Raw genomic sequence first — 20,712 nt, forward strand, 5'->3', positions numbered from 1 at the left:
TGTAACACCACTTCTACACTAGTGGAGAGTCACGGAGCCAGGGGAGCTCCCCTGGGGCTGGGCTCAGTGCCACAGCCTGCCCTGCACCCGCCCTTGTCCCCAGATCTGGGGCAGGGGCTGAGGGTCTCAGCTCCCAGCCCCACTCCTGTCCCTCTCCCATGTGGGCCACACCTTGGGGGAGGGGCATGAAGGGGATGTGAAGGGGCCCTGGGAGGTGGAGGGGAGAGAGCTGCCCCAGGCCCCCAGGAAGGAGAGGGACAGGGGGCTGAGGGAGTGGGGCTGGGCCCCCACTCCTCCTCCAAATCCAGTCTCCCCCCTCTCCCCACCTGCTATAATCCAATACCAGTAACTCCACAGAGTGGCTGCTGTTGCTGTCACTGCAATTGCTGCTACCACACACTTCTCCCTCCAAGCACTGCAGAGGGATGCATGCGCTGCCATGGCTCTGAGCATTTTATTGCTCAAAAAGCCACATGCAGCTCCAGTGTGCATACCCCCTTCCGCTTCTCTCTGCCCCTGCCGTGATGTACAGGAACTGGAAGAGGAGTCAGGTGGCAGAGATGGGAGCTGCAAATGGCTCCTTAAAGAGCCACATGTGGCTCAGAGCTGCTGAGTTGCCTTCTAAAAATGATGCCACTACCAGCTCCGTGGGCCCAGTAAAAAGACTCCGTGAGCTGGATTCAGGCTCACACCCTGGTATTGGACACCCCTGCTCTAAGCTAACTCAGCCATGCATGAGGATGGAAACTGGAGGCTTTGCTTCCCAACAGGAGAAGCTGGACAAAGGACTGTCACAGTACGTATAGGGAAATGGAGACCTGGAACTCATGGGAAGAAAAGAGACAGAGGCCCATGGGGAAAAGGATGCATGATATGCAAGCAGAGATACATGAAGAGTGAAGACATCATCAGGAACAACTTGGAAGGAAAATAGCCCAATGAAAAGCCTCTTTAGTGATGTTCTTGTGCGTTATCTACTCCCAGATTGGAAGGGGTAATTGTCTTTCTGCTTGTTCTGAAGGTGAAGGCTCCCTCTGATGTTACAGTGTCTGCCCATTTAAGTCAACACTGAAACAGACGGCAGGCAGAATAGATGCTGGCTAGCAAATCCAGAGTAATTTGATAGGCTCCAGCTCTTGGGCAGAGCCAGCAGATCAGAGCAACATGAAAGGGAGTATGGCGTCAATGCATGCGTCTAATCCCCTGCCAATACAGATGGCACTGGGCCAGAAGAGACTATGCTGAACCTCTCTTATCTGGCAACATTCGTAATGAGGCATGCTTTTAGTTAGCCGGACAACCACTTATCATGGGTGTGGCCAAGTTTACCATGGTCCCATAAAGTTTGTTTACAGCCACCAGTCCTGGCTCTCAGTGTTCTCCACTGTTATTTAGCTCTAATTTACCCCAAATATCTTCTAAGAGCCTAGTAAGCAGTGGAAGTGTTGGTAATGCTGCCATGGTCCAGCAAATTCTCTCATTCAGCATCAGTCAGGACCAAGGGTGCTGGATGATAGAAGTTCAACCTGTACAATCCAGATCCTTATTTGTCCAGATACCCAAAATTTCCGGACATCTTTCGGAGACTGTTCTTCTCCACATCACTTCTCTTTCAATTGCACATCTTCTTGTTTTGATTGTTATCTCCTGCGGCAGGGGTTCTTTTGGTTCTGTCTTTCTGCAGCACCAACTATTGCTACCTCCCGGTCCCTGACTGGGGCACTTAGGCACCCAGACAGGATAAATCATAAATAATGATGCTGCCTTCTTCCAAACAACCCAGCTCCTCCCTCCCAATTAAAACCTTCTCTTCCCCTGAGCCCCTCTTTAGTCCGAACCAGGCTTCTACTTCCTCCACCTGAATCTTGCTGCTGCAGCTTTGGCGACCCAGAACAGCACAAAGAGATGCTCTGCTGCTGTAGGGGAGCCAGGGAATCCCAACAGCTCCTGCGCACATCCATTGCATGGGAGCAGCACCTGTTATTTCTTCAGGTTCTTGCTTCTCCAAGCTCAGCTATGTTCAGGCAGGCTCCCTGGGCATATTTGCCTAGGAGAGAGCTGGCTGTTCCATGGGGCAGCAAAAGAGTGACTCAGGGAGGAGGGTTATGTGTTGTTCACCACTGTTATAAATGAGAGTCCTGGAGGATCACCGAGAAGGAAAAAATTGTGCTCACAAAAATATTTTAGTGACTATAGCTTTCCAGGGTATTTCCCTGACCTGGACTCTGCACTACCCCATCAAACAGCAGGTCAAAGCTTTGGTCAAGGCTCCTGACACAAGGAACAGCCATCCCTGGATATCCCATGGTTTCCTTCCCTGTATATCATGCAGAGCAGGGATCAGAAAACAATGGATTTGTACAGGTGTGCATACAAATTATGAATCTGCATATTTAAATAAACCTCACTGGTATTCAAATTAGGATGTCAGGGCAGAGTCACACAGGATTGTGCCAAAGAGTAATTGTTATCTTAGTTGTTGCTGAAAATGCCAGTTGCTCAGCACCCCAAATCAACACCATTGCTGTGTAGGTGCCAGCCCAGAGCTGTCCAAGCTGAACTCTGACTGCAATTTGCGGAGCTGCAGAATATACAGTATGCCTCCTGAGTCACAGCTTTGTAAGGGAGAAGACAGTGGCTGTGTCTACACGTGCCCCAAACTTCGAAATGGCCATGCAAATGGCCATTTCGAAGTTTACTAATGAAGCGCTGAAATGCATATTCAGCGCTTCATTAGCATGCGGGCGGCAGCAGCTTCGAAATTGACGCGCCTTGCCGCCGCGCGGCGCGTCCAGACGGGGCTCCTTTTCGAAAGGGCCCCGCCTATTTCGAAGTCCCCTTATTCCCATGAGCTCATGACCCTCCAAAACAGAACATGACCATTAGGGTCGAGAGCAGGGGGATCCACTACAGGAAAATGATCATTCTGAAGTCCTGTCTCAAAACGCATTAAAATGGAGATGATAGATCAAAAATACACCTCCAATGTCCAATCTACACACATGCTAAGCTTTGGACAAGTGACTGGAAAAGAGATAATGTGAAATACCAGGCTAATTCGGCAGGGAAATGACTGCATGATGCAAAGTTTTCATGAATGTCCAGGCACTGTAATAATTCATTCAGTCATTCCGTCTTGACAATGTTCTTTTTTAACATAAGAGGAGGCACTTTCCATGTTCTAAGGCAGTGGTTCTTAACTTGGGGGGCACACACCCCCTGGGGGTGCATGATGTCCTTTATCGGGGTGCGAGAGATGCCAGATTTTTTTAGAAGGCAAATCATCAAAAACACAAATTAAGCACAGGCACATAAGTACAACCACTTTGTTTCATCAAACCTATGCATTTATCAACATTATACATTTTTTAGCGATTACCGTGATATACAAATAAAAAATTTATTTTCAAGTTTTTAAGCTAATTGTAGTAAAATTATCTCACCACAAAATACAGTGTACTGCCATGTTGCAGAGTATTTCTTGATGCGTGCACAGATGATGATGTGGCAGCGCAACAGCTGTGTTTGAATTCAGTTAGCTGCTGTTAGCATGTCAGTTACAGTTTACTTCCACAGCAAAACTCCACAACATCTCTGGGTGGTACTTGCTTATCTGTGTATGTCTACTGTATTATTATTTGTGGTGAGTAAAAACATCACCCTCGAATTGAGGAAGTAAATGCATGGTTACGCTGGTGGTGTCGGAGAAAGGGCTTTGGATTCTTTGATCATGGGATGCTGTTCTGGGCACAAGGATTATTGGGAAGAGATGGGGTCCACCTAACCAAGCGAGGAAGAATCATTTTCACAAGCAGGCTTGCAAACTTAGTGAGGAGAGCTTTAAACTAGGATTGCTGGGGGAAGGTGACCGAAACCCTGTGGGTACTTGGAGGCTGGGAAGAAATGCAAAGAGGAATGTACAACAAAAGTGGACCCTTGGTTCGAGTAGTGAGGGCGGGGAGATCGACTGGTTATCTAAGGTGTTTGTACACCAGTGCCAGAAGCCTGGGTAACAAGCAGGAGGAATTAGAAGCCCTGGCTTAGTCCAAGAACTATGACTTGATTGGAATAACAGAGACTTGGTGGGATGACTCACATGACTGGAGCGCTGCCGTGAAAGGGTATAAACTGTTCAGGAAGAACAGGAAAGGGAGAAAAGGAGGAGGAGTTGCACTGTATGTAAGAGAGCACGATGATTGCTTGGAACTCCAGTACATAGAGGGAGAAAAGCCTGTTGAGAATCTATGGGTCAAGCTTAGTGGTGTAGGCAGCACTGGAGATGTGGTGGTTGGTGTCTGCTACAGGCTGTCAAGGTAGATGCTGCTTTTTTCGGACAACTGAGAGAAGTTTCCAGATCACGGGCTCTCGTTATAGTGGGGGACTTCAATTACCCTGACATCTGTTGGGAGACCTATACGGCAGTACACAAGCAGTCCAGGAAATTTCAGGAGAATGTTGGGGATCACTTCTTGTACAACTGCTGAAGGACCTGACCAGAGGTCGTGCGTGGCTCGACCTGCTGCTTACAAACAGGGAGGAACTAATAGGGAAGATAGAGGTGGGTGACAACCTGGGAAGCAGTGATCATGAGATGGTAGACTTCAGGATGCTGACCAATGGAAGGAAAGAGAGCCATAAATTACACACCTTGAACTTCAGAAAAACAGACTCTGACTCCTTCAGGAACTTGATGGGCAGAATCCCCTGGGATGCTACCATGATGGGAAAAGGAGTCCAGGAAAACTGGCAGTATTTTAAGGAAGCCCTATTGAAGGCACAGAAAGAAGCTGTCCCGATGCACAGCAAGAGAAGTAAATATGGTAGGAGACCAGACTGGCTTAATGGGGAAATCCTTGGAAAACTTAGGCACAAAAAAGGAGCTTACAAAAAGTGGAAACTGGGACAGATGTCTAGGGATGGGTATAAATGTATAGCTCAAGAATGTAGGGCAGTTATCAGGAAGGCGAAAGTGCAACTGGAATTGCGACTAACGAGGAAGGTGAAGGATAACAAGAAAAGTTTCTACAGGCATGTTACCAAGAAGAAGGTGATCAGAGAGTGTGTGGGGCCCCTACTGGATGAGGGAGGTAACCCAGTGACAGATGATGTAGGGAAAGCTGAAGTACTTAATGCTTTCTTTGCCTCTGTCTTCATGGACAAAGACAGCTCCCAGACTAATGCGTTAAGTGATGCATTGTGGGATGAAGGTGGACGTCGTTTGGTGGAGAAAGAACAGGTCAGGAGCTATCTAAAAAAGCTAAATGTACATAAATTGATGGGCCCGGACCTAATTCATCCTAGGGTTCTGAGGGAGTTGGCGTATGTTGTTGACGAGCCCTTGGCCATTATCTTTGAAAAGTTGTGGAGACCGGGAGAGATCCCGGATGATTGGAAAAAGGCAAATGTCATGCCCATCTTTAAAAAAGAGAAGGATGATCCAGGGAACTATCGGCCAGTCAGTCTTACATCAGTCCCTGGAAAAATCATGGAGGAGCTCCTCAAGGAAGTCATTTTGAGGCACTTGGAGGAGGGGAGAGTGATCAGGAATAGTCAGCATGGATTCATGAAGGGCAAGTCATGTCTGACCAATCTGATTAGTTTCTACAATGAGGTAACTGGCTCTGTGGCTAGGGGAAAATGGATGTGATTTATCTTGACTTCAGCATAGCTTTTGATACTGTCTCCCACAATATTCTTGTCAACAAGTTAAAGGAATGTGGATTGGATAAATGGATGGTAAGATGGATAGAAAGCTGGCTAGAAGGTCGGGCCCAGCAGGTAGTGATCAACAGCTCGATGTTGGGATGGCGGTTGGTTTCTAGTGGAGTGCCCCAAGGTTCGGTTCTGGGTCCTGTTCTGTTCAACATATTTATCAATGACCTGGATGAGGGGTTGGATTGCACCCTCAGCAAGTTTGCGGATGACACTAAGCTAGGGGGAGAGGTGGATAAGCTGAAGGGTAGGGACAGGGTCTAGAGTGACTTAGACAAATTGGAAGACTGGGCTGCAAGAAATCTGATGAGGTTCAATAAGGGCAAGTGCAGAGTCCTGCACTTGGGATGGAAGAATCCCAAGCATTGTTACAGGCTGGAGTCCGACTGGCTCAGTAGTAGTTTTTCAGAAAAGGATCTGGGAGTTGCAGTGGACGAGAAGCTGGACACGAGTCAACAGTGTGCCATTGTAGCCAAGAAAGCTAACAGCATATTAGGTTGCATCAAGAGGAGCGTTGCCAGTAGATCCAGAGAAGTGATTATTCCTCCTTATGCGGCTTTGGTGAGGCTGCATCTGGAGTACTGTGTCCAGTTCTGGGCCCCCATTTATAGGAAGGATGTGGACACACTGGAGAGGGTCCAGTGGAGGATGACCAAAATAATTAGGGGCTGGAGCATATGACCTATGAAGAAAGGTTTAGGGAATTGGGACTGTTTAGTCCACAGAAGAGAAGACTGAGGGGGTACTTGATAACAGCCTTCAACTTACTGAAGGGAGGTTGCAAAGAGGCTGGAGAGAGGCTGTTCACAGTGGTCACAGATGGCAGAACACGGAACAATGGTCTCAAGTTGCGGTTGGAAAGGTCCAGGTTGAACATTAGGAAAAACTTTTTCACTAGGAGGGTGGTGAAGCACTGGAATGGTCTACCCAGGGAAGTAGTGGAGTCTCCATCCCTGGAGGTGTTTAAGTCTCGCCTCGACAAAGCCCTGGCGGGGCTGATCTGATGGGTTTGGTCCTGCTTAGGGCAGGGGGCTGGACTCGATGGCTTTTTTAGGTCTCTTCCAGCTCTATTGTTCTATGATTCCATGATTCTGTGATAAAACTATTTTACATATATTTAATATGCATTTAAAAGTGTATAGGACCCCCATCTCCATTTTTGATTTTTGAGAAGGGCTACAAGAACATATTTTGGGAACCAAAGGGGTGCAGACTGCAGTAAAGGTTAAGAACCACTGTTCTAAGGACTATGAACCTGGAAACCAACTGGCTAAGCAGCAGTTCTGCAGAAAAGGACCTGGTAATTACAGAAGACAAGAAGCTGGATATGAGTCAACAGTGTGCCTTTGTGGCTAACAACTTATTGGAGTGGGTTAGTAAGAGGAGAAGAATATTGCCTTTCAAAAGGAGTTGTTATAGAAAGACTCTGAGAATAGGATGGATGCAGAAGGTCACCAATGAGGAATTATAAAGAAAGATACAGCTAAAAGAGAACCTGCTGCAGAAGGTTGTAAAACGGAAGCTACAACTATTTGGGTGTATTTGTAGAATGGATGAATGAAAAATCAAGACCCTGGTATTTGGCATAATGGATGGTTTGAATAGGAGATGCAGACCTCACAGAGAATAGATAGATGACATAGTAGATTGGTGTGGAGCTAGTCTACAGAAACTAAGCCACTCCACACTGGACAGGGAAAGATGGAAGGAAATAGTGAGAGAGGCACCAGACACCGATGGGCACTGAGCCCACGGTTATTGATGATGATGATGATGATGATGATGTTAGTCGGAGCACTGCCAGCAGATCTAGAGAACTTATTGTTCCCCTTTATTCAGCACTGGTGAGGCCACATCTGGAATATTGCATCCCGTTCTGCTCGCCCAACCCTTAAAGAAAGGATGTGGATGCGTTGGCGAGATTTCAGCGGAGGGCAATGAAAATGAATAGGGGCTGGAGCACGTGACTTGTGGGGAAAGGCTGAGGGAATTGGGCTTATTTAATGTACAGAAAAGCAGAGTGAGGGGCAATTTGATAGCAGCCTTCAAATACTTGAACAGGGTTCTAGAGAGGATGTAGAGAGGCTGTTTTCAGTGGTGACAGATGACAGAATGAGGAGCAAAGGTCTCCAGCAGCAGTGGGGGTGGTCCAGTTTAGACATTAGAAAATGATATTTCTCTAGGAGTGGGGTGAAGGTCTGAAATGCATTACCAAGGGAGGTGGTAGCTACCCTAGTTGGAGATACTCTAGTGGTTTTTAAGTCCTGACTTGACAAAGCCCTGGCTGGGATGATTAGTTGGAGCTGGTCCTGCTTTGAGCCGGGGTTGGACTCAGTGACCTCCTGAGGCATATTCCAGTCCTATGATGCTATGGCAGGATAGGCTGGATTTAGTGCTGAATGTTGCAGGGGCCATGTTGAATGGAAGATGACTGTTTGCACTACAGACCTTAAGGCAGCACAGCAATATGTTCTCCTGTGTAGTCTCTGTAGGCTGGCAGGAAAGAGCTCTCCTGTGGCATAGTGAAACCACCCCCAATAAGCAGCAGTAGTTGTGTTGGTGGGAAAAACTCTCCTGCCAGCAGTCCTGCCCTTACCAGAGCTTTTGTTGGCAAACCTTTTGTTAGCTGGGTGTGTATTTTTTTTTTACATCCCTGACCAACAAAAGTTTTACTGACAAAAGTGCTAGGTGTAGCCTTAGTGAATCAGGAATGGGAATGATGCCCAGTGACAGCAGTTCAGAGAGGGCCAGAGAGAAGACCAGGGTGCTAAGCCAGAATCTGGGGGAAAAGAGAGGAGTAAGACCCGGGTAGCAGTGATCTGGGAAGGACTTCCCTGCAATATAAAAAAGCCTAAGGATATAGAAATGGGGCAAGAACTGGACAAAGGAAAACTTCCTACCAGATAGAAGTGCTTGAAAGATTTAACCAATTTGCTAAAAATAATTTGCATTCCTATTATGTTGTGCCCTTCAATTGTTTTATTATCTTCGTTTCCCTCTTTGGCATCTCTCTAGGACAGGGATTCCCAGCCTGTGGGTGGGGACCCAAACGTTGGTCTTGATTAGATTTGTTAAGGGCCACCAGGAGCTCAGAGCTGCATGTGGCTCTTAAAGGAGCCATTTGCAGCTCCTTAACGCTGCTGCTTCCAGCAGCTATCTCTATCAATACAGAAGCAATTATGCATTATAAAGACGGCTTCCCCACCTTTGATATTTGTAGCCATCCCAGCAAGCCACCTAATAGACTCTTGCAGTAAGTAATTTTTGCCCCCCTTCTGCCCCTTTTACCCCACTTTTGTTCTATGTAGCTGATTTGTCATTCTCATTTTTGTTTGTATCTCTTCCACCCTGAGTGTGACCCTGCCAGCCCCTCCAGCCCGTTTGATTTCCCCAACCTCTGTGTGACCCCCAGCCCCTGAGTGTGACTCACCCAGCCCCTTCAGCCTCTGGGTGTGACCCTCCCATCCCCCCAGCCCCTGAGTGTGACTCCTCCCCAGCCCCCAACCCTTCTAGCTCTGCCAGCCTCAGTGTGAATCCCCAGCCCCTGAGTGTGACTCACCCCCGCCTCTCCAACCTCAGAGTGTGGGGTTTAAGCTGGTGGAATGCAGGGTGAGAAGTTTGGGGATGGGGGGTTTCTCCCACCACAACTCAGATGAACTATAATAATAAAATAATAATTAGTAGGCATCCTTCAGTCTGCATAGACTATTGATCGCGTCCTTTATAGTTTCAATTGAGGACTTCATTTACAGCGTCTACTGTGACTATGAAGGCCCACACGAGAGTGACAGTCCTTGCTGCATCTCCTGCAGATGTGGTGGGTGTCTGGCAAGTCCTTAGTGTGCTTTCTGTGCACTCGCTTCTCCTCTGCTAGCTGTCTGATCTTCATCTCGCCCTTCTGAAGGCCCTTGTGTAACCCTTGCCTCCATCTGCTGCGGTCGTCTGCTAGTTCTTCCCAGTTGTCCAGCTCGATGTCTGTCTCTCTGAGGTCTCTCTTGCAGACATCTTTGTAGCACAACTGGGGGCATCCGGGAGGTCTTTTGCCAGAGGCTAGCTCACCATACAGGATGTCTGTTGGGATACTTCCATCATTCATCCTGTGGACGTGGCCAAGCCAGCGGAGCCGCCACTGCCTGAGGAGGGTGTGCAGGGCTGGGATTCCAGCTTGCTCAAGGACGGCGGTGTTGGTCACTCTGTCCTTCCACGATATTCCAAGGATGCGCCTGAGGCAGCAGAAGTGGAAGACGTTCAACCTCTTTTCCTGGCAGGCATACCGGGTCCAAGTCTCGCTGCCATAAAGGAGGGTGCTGAGGATGCAGGCTCTGTAGACTCGCATTTTGGTGTGAGTGTACAGCTTGTTGTTATTCCACACTCTCTTGCTGAGTCTGGACAGAGTTGTGGCCACTTTTCTGATCCTCCTATTTAGCTCAGTGTCCAACGACAGGGTGTCAGTGATGGTGGACCCCAGGTAAACAAACTCGTGGACGACCTCTAACGTATAGTTGTCAATGCTGATTGATGGGAATTCAGCAACATCCTGACCAAGTACGTTTGTCTTCTTTAGGCTGATGGTAAGCCCAAAGTCCTTGCACATTTTGGAGAACTGATCCAGCAGTTTTTGAAGTTGGTCTTCTGTATGAGACACTACAGCAGCATCGTCTGCGAACAGCATGTCTCTGATGAGGACTTCTCACACCTTAGACTTAGCTTTCAGCCTTGCAAGGTTAAACAGTTTCCCATCAGATCTTGTGTGCAGCAAGATGCCCTCTGTTGAAGATCCAAAGGCGTGCTTCAGGAGGAGTGCGAAAAAGATCCCGAACAATGTCGGAGCAAGCACACATCCTTGTTTGATGCCGCTCCTGATTCTGAAAGCATCCGATAATGCGCTGTCATATTGGATGATTCCTCTCATGTCTTCGTGGAATGACTGGATCATCTTGAGTAACCGTGGAGGACAGCCTGTCTTGTGGAGCAGTTTGAACAGTCCATCCCTGCTGAACAAGTCAAAGGCCTTGGTCAGGTCAATGAAGGCTACGTAGAGTGGCTTCCTCTGCTCCCTGCACTTCTCCTGCAGCTGCCTTAGAGAGAAGACCATGTCAACGGTAGACCTCTCTGCGCGGAATCCGCACTGTGATTCGGGGTACACCCTCTCAGCAATCTTCTGGAGTCTGCCAAGGATGACGCGAGCGAACAGTTTACCAGTGACACTTAGGAGGGAGATTCCACAGTAGTTGTTGCAATCGCTTCTGTCTCCTTTGTTCTTATACAATGTTACAATGTTAGCGTCACGCATATGCTGTGGAACCTCACCCTCTTTCCAGCACAGGCACAGTACCTCATGTAGGGGTTCCAGGAGTGTGTCCATGGCACACTTGATTACCTCTGGTGGTATACCATCCTGACCAGGGGCCTTTCCTGCTGCAATGCTGTCGATGGCTGTCTTCAGTTCATCCACAGTCGGTTCTTGATCCAGTTCGTCCATTACTGGTAGGAGCTCGACGGCATCGAGGGCTGCGTCAACCACAACATTCTCGCGTGAGTACAGCTCGGAGTAGTGCTCGACCCAGCGCTCCATCTGTTTGGCTTTGTCAGAGATGACTTCACCAGATTTGGATTTCAGAGGTGCCGTTTTGTTCTGGGTGGGTCCTAATGCCTTCTTTATACCCTTGTACATTCCTCTGAGATTACCAAAGTCAGCACAGGTCTGGATGCTGCTGCATAGCTGGAGCCAGTGGTTGCTGGCACAGCTCCTGGCTGTCTGCTGTACTGTTCTTCTGGCTGCTCTAAGTGCTTACTGGGTACTCTGGCTCGGTGAGCGTTTGTACTCCAGTAGTGCAGCACGCTTCTTTTCAATGACTGGAATCATCTCATCGGAGTTAGCTTCGAACCAGTTGTTCGTGTTTCTAGCTCTTCTTCCAAACACCGACAAGGCCGTGTTGTAAACTGTATCCCTCAGATGTTGCCATTTGGATGTCGCATCGGCGCCCCCAGGGCCGCTGCGCAGATTTTCCTGGAGGGTCTCTCTGAACTTTTCAGCTTTCTCCGAGTTTGCCGTCTTTCTGGCGTCAATGCGGGGCCTTCCAGCAGGTTTAGAGCAGTACAGCTTCTTGGGCCTCAGCTTGAGCTTGGAGCAAACTAGCGAGTGATCTGTATCACAGTCAGCACTATGATACTGCATGTCAGAAGGACGTTTTTGAGGTTATTACGCCTAGTGATGACCACGTCTAGTTGATACCAGTGCTTTGAGCGTGGGTGTCTCCACGATACCCTGTGCTGTGGTTTCATTTGTAAGAATGTGTTTGTGATGCACAGATTGTGGTACGTGCACAGTTCAAGGAGACGCTGTCCATTATCATTTATTTTTCCCATACCAAAGTGTCCTAAGCAGGAAGCCCATGAGGCCCAATCAGCTCCAACTCTTGCATTGAAGTCACCCAAGATGTACAGTTGTTCACAAGCAGGTATTTGTGCTACAGCAGCACTAAGCACATCATAGAACTTGTCTTTTACTTCTGGTGTGGTGTACAGGGTTGGAGCATAAGTGCTGATCAGGTGGACAGGACCGGCGCAAGTTTGAAGCGTGATCCGAAGAAGTCTTTCTGATCTGCCCATGACTAATTCCACCATTTGTAGAAGGGTGTTTCTGACAGCAAAGCCAACACCATGCTCTCTGGGTTCTTCTTGGGCTTTACCCTGCCAGAAAAAGGTGTAGTTCTTTTCTTTTAGAGATCCCGAATCTGCGAGTCGCGTCTCTTGCAGTGCAGCGATATCAGCTCGGAGCCTCTTCAGTTCCTCATTGATGACAGTGGTCTTTCGGGTGTCACTGATGGCCTGAAGATCTTCAGTCAAGTCGGTCAGCATGGTCCGCACATTCCAGCAAGCAAGCTTAAATTGTTGATGTTTCTCATTTCTTGTTGATTTTCTTATTGGTTTGCCTGATGCCCAAATTTCAGTCACTTGTCAGGTTCAGAAACCTTAAGCCTCACGCACCCAGCGAGGCAGGTGAACTGTGGTGGGACAGTACCCTATTGGCTGGGGGCTGCCCAGCTTGAGGCGGCCGGTGACTGTCCAGTGAGATGCGAGGATCTCTCCCACTGTCGAAGGCAACCCCTGGCACTCGTTCTCTACGCCAATCGAGCAAGAGCTTATAACCGGTATCTGTTGCCTCCCATGTTGATGCAACGCTGTTCAGCGATGCCGGAGTACCTCTCCGGGCGTGAGCCTGGTCACTTTTTAACTATAATAAGAGTAGTGTTATTATTTTATTATTAATGTATTTTCCCTTTTTCTATGAAATAACTACTATGAATATATAAACATGGGGGGCATAATTTTATATTCTTGCCTCAGTTGCAATTAGCTAGTTATGACACTGTTTCCTCCCCTCCCGCCCCATTTTTAAATTGCCTTGGGTCATCAAGTCTTCCTGATTTGTCAAAATGGGTCCCCGTCTGGAAAAGACTAGGAACTGCTGCTGTAGGCTAACCAGATATTTCAGAATGAGGACTTCACGGGGCAGCCACACGATCTGTGTGGAGAGGAATTGTATCCTCCTGGTCTTATGTGCAGAGTTCCGCGTAGCTGTTCAGGGCAAGTGATGGGTGCAACTGTTGGTGCACCAAGGATCCCACAGGCCAACACTTCACCGTTCCCAGATCCCTCTCAACACCAGGACTTTCTGTCTCCATGGCCGTGTCTACACTAGCCCCAAACTTCGAAATGGCCACGGAAATGGCCATTTCAAAGTTTACTAATGAAGCGCTGAAATGCATATTCAGCGCCTCATTAGCATGCGGGCGGCCGCGGCACTTCGAAATTGACACGCCTCGCCGCTGCACATCTCGTCCCGACAGGGTTCCTTTTCAAAAGGACCCCGCCTACTTTGAAGTCCCCTTATTCCCATGAGCTGATGGGAATAAGGGGACTTCAAAGTAGGCGGGGTCCTTTTGAAAAGGAGCCCCGTCGGGACGAGCCGCGCAGCGGCGAGGCGCATCAATTTCAAAGTGCCGCAGCCGCCCGCATGCTAATGAAGCGCTGAATATGCATTTCAGTGCTTCATTAGTAAACTTCAAAATGGCCATTTGCGTGCCCATTTCGAAGTTTGGGGCTAGTGTAGACGTAGCCCATCTGGCAAACAACCTCCTTCTCACCCTCTCCTCTGCAGTGACGTTGAGACCCCAGCCAACTTTCACCCATGAGGCATGTCTACCTGCTCTAGGCTGTTGTCATCCTCTTCCAGGCTGCTCAGTAATTTGTTGTTAAACATTAATTCTCAGCAAAGGTATTTCAAATCGAAAAAAAAAAGGTCAACAACGTGAACATCTGTGTACAGTGTCTTTAAAACTCTAGCAGGAAATCTAGGTGGACTTGGGGATGTTTGAAGTGTGTCAGAAGTTAGGTCTCAAAAGGTCACTCATTTTGCTTTAAAATCAGAACGTATAAAAGAAAATACCTAAAGAGGTTCTTTATCAATTTCTGAGCCTTTCAAAGCACTTAGGTTAGGCCTGGCAGCTTTTCGTTGCAAACATCATGGCTGGACGTTGATTCTTCATAAATACTGAGATTCTCCTGCTCCATCATTTTCATAGAGCATAAAGGGACCAGAAAGGTCCAAAACCTCAAAGGTATTTCGGGGCCTAACTCCCATTGGAATCAGTGCTGAACTCAAGGGGAGTTAGGCACCTCGGAGGATCTGTGCTCCAGTCCAAGATGTGATTACATGACTCCAGCTTGTCAATCGGCTCCAAATGTCAGGAGACTTATAGCCAAAACATGAGAGTTGGCAACAGTGTGTCCTTTGCCCACACCTGAGTCTCTGCAGGGGTGGAGAGGCTCCTGAAGACTTGTCTGGAGTAAGGGTGACCAGAGGCAGTTTACCTCCTTGTCTGTATGGGATGGGCCATGAACTGGGATTATGGAGCTGTGGCTGGGCCTGGAATGAGTGATTCTTTGGCGAGCTGTCCCTTCATGCGTCTGAGAGTTGCACTTCCTTGCAGTGCAGTGATCCCTGTGCGCTGGGCGCTTGCCTGGCCACCCAGGAGAGATTCAGCTGCCACCCAGCTGATCAGCAGAGCTCGCCCAGCCTACTACAGCCAGCAGCATGTGTTTCTACTAGTGGTGCAAATCTGCACACACCTGAGTGCATGGAACACAATTCATTCTGTGCACAGATGGCCACAATTAGAGGGAATTGTGCCACAGTTACACTTGGTTTGTATTTGAGTAGCTGGTTTATTGTCCTGCTCTCCCTCAACTCAATGACTTCAGTAGGACCCAGTGTTGGCTTTGGGTGGTTTTGCATTTGCTTTGGCCTATTTCTTTTTCTCTACGGGGCTACAGGGCGTGTGGGAGCAGGAGCCGGCTGACTGCAAACACCCAGCCCTAGACACTGTCCATGTCACCGAAGCACAGTGATTACCACACAGCCTGGTGAGACGGGAGCTGCCCACAGCCTCTCCAAGCACTGCCGCTGCCTCCTGGCATTGGGAGACCAGGAGCTGAACATCTCAGCATCTGACCTATTACCAGAACTTCTTTCTTCCTCTCAACACCAGGGCCAAAGATGCACCCACTTGGGGGCTGATCCAAAGCTCTTTGAAGTCAGTCTGAGTCTTTTCCTGGGCTTTAGAAAAGGTTCCTGGATGGGGACAGCCGCAAATGTACCCATAAGAAAACCTGCTGTCCAGTATAGGATGCACTCCCTGATCCTGATTCTGATCTCATTTACACTGCTTTATGCTAACTGCTGTGTAGTTACTCCTGATTTACACCAGTGCACGTGAGATCAGGATCAGACCCTCTATGAGTGATGCTAGATTTGCCTTTGCCCAGTTCTATGTACCCCAGCTAAGTACCTGGGATAACAACTGTAAGTAAATTTACTGTATTGGTGAAAGGCAGTGAAAATGTTCATCTCAATAAAACATTGAATGATCATCGTGTATTTGTGGTACTCCAATATAAACAACCAGTCTATGGATCTGCTTCCCCACTGGGTGACTCTAGTTTTACCCCAGAGTGATTCCTTTGACGTCAGGGGAGTTATCCCAGCGTGAAGTAATTTGGTGGTGAATCCAGTTTTATAGCCTGCCCTTGAATAGCTGAAATGACAATTGCCGTCAAAATGAACAAGCCTGAGTCAGAACCTCAGCTGATATAAATTGTCAGAGCTCCACTGACTTCAACGAGCCCTGTCAGCTCCCACCAATTCAGAGTCTGCCTCTGTGGCTCATGAGAGAAGCTGAAGGAATTAAAATTTGGTTGGCATCCCAATTTCCCAGATTACAGGGTGAGATTTACCATTATTCCATGGACCAGTCTCTGAGGAAGAGGTGGCCACGGCTTTTCTTGGGTCTGCTCTTTAGCAGCCATCACTCATCTCAGGACGTTATTTCTGGAGTCTGAGATGTTAGTAGGAAATGCGGAGGCGGACAGGATTTTCACATATGAGATGGCATTGCCAATTCTTCTGGTTTCATTGTAAGTTATGTGCTATTTGGTGTTTCTCAGAAAGCCCCAGCTCCTGAAGTCAGGTGATCACTTGAAAATCTCAGGTGTGTCTTTTTTTTAAAAGGGCGTTCTAGCTTTCCTGTTTGCCAAGAAAAAAGAAACATGAAACCCAAAAGCTAGGACAACACAAGAGAAACAAAAATCACCCAGGCTATGTTTTAATAAAATCTCACATTGTTTAAGCCAATGTCATGATATTTGCGGGCTGACTCAAAATATTTGAATGATTGGAACCGACAATACTCTTAAGTGATTTGTACCCTAAGTGCTTTTAAAAGACTTAGGGGACTGAACCTCAGGTGATAAACAGAGTTCCATTGACTTCAACCAACCACTTACTCCACCGCCCATATGTTGCTCTGCCTCCTACATCATTTCATCATGTTTGAAAGTCCCAGCTGGTGTCAGGAAACCCCCCAAAAGCACTTTGTACAGTTCTGCAGTTTCAGGCACCCGTGGGGGTTTTTTCCAGCATTACAGTTGGGTGTAGCTCTATGTTTGGCACCCCTGGGGAATGATGGGGGTTTCCATGGGTGAAAAGCCTCTTTTCATTTTCTCTCTGCTCTTTCTGGTGTCCCACCAATGAGGTTCCATTCTACAGTGTAGATAAATGTTGATCATGCCCATTTAAGGCCTATGTGTTAAGCAGCTGGTGCAGCCATTGCTACGTGTAAGGGACAGTGAACAGGAACCTGCCTCTTCCTTAGGGCCTCGGCCTCGCTTGTGGGCACCCGACTTCAGGAAAGGTAAAGTAGAGCAGACGCAACCATCCTCTGGGGGGTTCCAGCTCCTGAAAGGAGTGAGAGCTGGAACTGCACTTATTCACGGCCTGGGGAATGGAATTAAATTCAGCTGCTTTGGCGTGAGAGGTGTTCTACAGAGACAGGGACAGCCTCCTAGAGAGCTTCTTGCTTATGGGGAGATCTTCTGTGGGAAGATGCATGGTTTGGGACTTGCTTCTTCCAACCCCCTGGGGCTTCTGCAGCTGGCAGTCCCTGGGGTTCCCCATGTGAGGAGTTCGGACTCAGGGAGAGGTACAGTCATTTCTAACCCATAATGGTGCTGCTAGTTGAGTTTCTCTGCACGACGATAGCTTATAGCCAAGGTGAGTAAACTTTGAGTCCCTCGGCACCTTGGAATTGGCCTGTTCTTGCTGCTCCAGAGTCCTAAGGAGCACCGTGCTCCACTGAAGCCCAGGAGGTTTCCTGTCTACTGGGAGTCAGGATCATGTGGACCTTTCCCTGGAGTGCTTTGCTCCAGCAGCAGATATGGATTATAAAGGCTCCATAACAGCACTTGTGGAGAATCCCTTTTGTGGTATTGATTTTGATGAGTCAGAAGTGTTCACATGACCCGTTGCTGTAAAGTATTAACAGTTGTAAACAAAGTCCGGGATTTCGAGTACAGAGATCTCAGGCTGCTTAATACCGGGGCAAACTCATTTGTTAATTCGGGGCAAAGGTTAGGAATGGATTGGGACACACTACAGGAAAAGCCAGAACAAGGCAAAAAGCACTGAAAGGGAAACATAGTGATCATCCAAAACATTGCCAAATGAGTAACACTACCGCAGGGTCCCCAGGGGTCCTGGTAGGAAAAGCTGATATATTCCTGGTGAGGTATAGTCATTTTTAACCTTTAAAGGTTCCTTGGTGGGGAGGAAAGGGTCATTTTCTTCTTCAGTTCTGAGTGAGGAATGATGGTCACGTCTCTCAATATAACAGACATACGTGAGAGGTGAAAAAGAGACAGGCTAGGAAAAGGTGGGAAAATAAGACTTTTGCTGATGTTCTCAGCATACAGGGCAGCTGGGCAGCCGTGGATGGCAGGTCAGCCACAGTGTTGTTTTGGACATTGGCTCACTTACCTTCTCAGGGACATCGTCTGGCTGGGTTTGCCAGGTCCCTTTTCTACACCGTCCTTCTCAGGCCCAGCGGGGTTGGGTGGGTCATCTCATCTCATGGTGCTAGTACCGTGACAGGCAGTTAATTTCAGTTTCAGGGGATAAGACAGGCTGCAAATAGCGAGGGATGGAAGTGGACACACAAAGAAGGAGATGAGGGTATTGGGCTGGGGCCCTGGCTGGTGCAGTGGTGGTGGCCTGACAGCCTCACTGGTGTTTCACAATGAAAATCTTTCCCTTTCGCTTTTTATCCCACAAAGGTTTTTTAAATGCCTCCTGAAAGGGCTGATGAGTAGAATAAATTCTTCCCTTCATTATTTTATCCACCAATAAGGTTTCACTTCTGCTGTCACACTCCTCTCCTTTGCTAGATGTGGTTTTAACACAGTGGTGGCTGCTATTATTAGGTCACCCTGTTTTCATTATTTCAGCTTCTTTCTCTCTCCTGGTTGCATCTTTCTTTACACAATGGTGTATCATAGGCCAGTGTATGAACCTCTGCCCACCAGCTAAACTCACAACCTGAGCTGTCTCTCTGGGATCCATTATTCCTACACAAACACACACCCTGCCCTTCCATGGAGACCCCAGCTGGGTAGAGGAAAGCGCACACCGGACAGGAAGAGGGAATGGCTCCCGTGCCAGGTGTTCTGTCAGGTCTGGGCTGCCATTCAACAGTGTGGAGCAGCCTGGCATTAAGAAGGCACACAGGTGGTACGTGACCACACTTAGACACCTTCCCTCCCGCTGTTGGCTGTACACAGCACAGCATGTGGCCCAGTGGGGCATCAGCCCCACCCTTTAAGAAGTTTCAGCCCTCATCTGATTCTCTGCTTCCCTCTGCAGACACCTGAGATCCCAGCCCACCTCCAGCCATGAGGATGCTTTACCTTCTGCTTCTTGTTCTCTTCCTGGGCCTCCAAGCAGCTCAAGGTAAGGTGCACACAGAGCCAGGGTAGTGAAAACTGATACCTGCTTTTCATCTGCAATCCTTAACTAGTTAATCTCCCAAACATCCTTCAGGGGTCACATGTCCAGCAGTCACAGCATGAAGTCACTGTCTAGAATCCTGGGTTTACTTCCCAGCACTGCTACTGATCTCCTGTGTGCCCTTTGGAAAATCACTTACACTCCTTCAGCCTCAGTTTCCCGATCTATAAAAATGATCAGAATGACCATTACCAGCCCGTGAGCACTACAGACAATAAGTGCTAGATCTTATCATGCATAGGGAGTAGGGTCATAGGAGCAGCTTGCTCAAAGCCTGAGTCCTGATTGCTCCTCAGTAGATCTGAAACCCTACTCCCATGGTCATCATGTTGCCTCCCAATGTCTCAGTTCTGGTGTTGTTCTTAAGTAAAGTTGGCCACTCAAACACAAGTGGTTCCCTCAAGTTCAGAAGACCACTCGGTGGCACTGTTGAATCCTTGTGCTACACATTGTATTGTCTACGGCTTCTGATGCCCTGAAGGCAATGTCTGTAGTGTGTGCCATTTGGAGCTGACAGGGCACATGATCATTATCATTTTCTTTAGATTGTATGCTTGTCTTGAAACAGTATTTGCCCTGCTGGGAATGAATTCACTGCAAGACCAGTCTCTGAAATAGATGTCTCACTCTCCAGCACTGGGCAGAGGGCAGTGTCTTCTTTCGTGAACTCCCTGTGCTCCAATCCCAGTGTTGCCAGTGACTTTGAGTTTTATTTTGCAGGAAGCTTTTTCTTTAAAAACATTCGGAAATGTAAAAGCAACCAGTATCGCATGGGTGGCCGGTGCCGACTGCGGGGCTGCAAATTCGGTGAGGAAAGGATTGGAACGTGCTTGGCTGGGCTAATGATCTACTGCCACCCAAAGTACTAACCCTCCTCCTCCTCTCCCATGCTGAGATGTACATCCCCAGAATGGAGACTAGGAACATGTAGTTTGTAAGCTCCAGATGGCAAGGACCGGCAGGTACTTTACCGAGCCCTGTCTGGGCGCTCACATAAGAAATAAAGCAATTAAACAACAAATTGTCTCACCCTGGGGCCTAGATGCTGTGATGATGGACTCACAGAACAAGTCATAGAATGGACATGGGTTGGTTTATTTGAAAGCAACAGGCCTGACTCTCCACTCGCCTGCATTGTGTGGCGTGGTCTCCCTCTTCCCAAACGGGGCAGACGGATACTCAGAACAGTGGCTTTGTACACTCTCAGTGCATGGGTGTAAAGGGTTAAAGAAGGCACAAAGCAATGGAGAATCAGTCCCAAGCCAGGAAACCCTCTTTCTGTAGTAAGGATTAGAGCAGTTCTGTATCCCACATGCAGGGGAGCCAACAATCACACTTGGGGCCCTGGAAGGGGCAGGGCCTCAAGCAGAAGGGGCAGGGCTTCAGGGGGAAGGGGTAGGGGCCGCCAGCTCTCAGCACTGCCCAACACTTGCCACCTCAGAGCTACCCCGAATACCCAGTGCAGTGCTCCGGCATCTATTTCAAGGGATCAAAGCTCCAGCTGGGAGCTTCTGGGCCCTTTAAAATCACCGGGCTCTGAGGCAGTTGCCCGCTTCTCCCCATTTCCCACCAACTGTCGGGTCTGCCTGTGTGTAAAT

The 20,712-nt window shown here is 48.3% G+C and overlaps 1 long non-coding RNA gene across 2 annotated transcripts in view; it reads left to right on the top strand.

Moving 5' to 3' along the window:
* Window positions 1–20,119, top strand: part of LOC142010632 (uncharacterized) — a 53,145-nt gene extending 33,026 nt beyond the window's left edge. The window contains exons 1-3 of one of the 2 annotated variants that reach the window (XR_012644857.1): window positions 16,896–16,967; window positions 18,971–19,057; window positions 19,835–20,119. This is a non-coding gene — a long non-coding RNA (uncharacterized LOC142010632). Of the gene's footprint in view, window positions 1–16,895; window positions 16,968–18,970; window positions 19,058–19,834 lie in introns of those variants that run through there. The other variant, XR_012644856.1, reaches the window with a different exon arrangement.
* Window positions 20,120–20,712: the final 593 nt, after the last annotated feature.

This window comes from Carettochelys insculpta, chromosome 3 (assembly GCF_033958435.1).
Source record: "Carettochelys insculpta isolate YL-2023 chromosome 3, ASM3395843v1, whole genome shotgun sequence".
In the NCBI taxonomy this organism is placed as follows: domain Eukaryota; kingdom Metazoa; phylum Chordata; order Testudines; family Carettochelyidae; genus Carettochelys; species Carettochelys insculpta.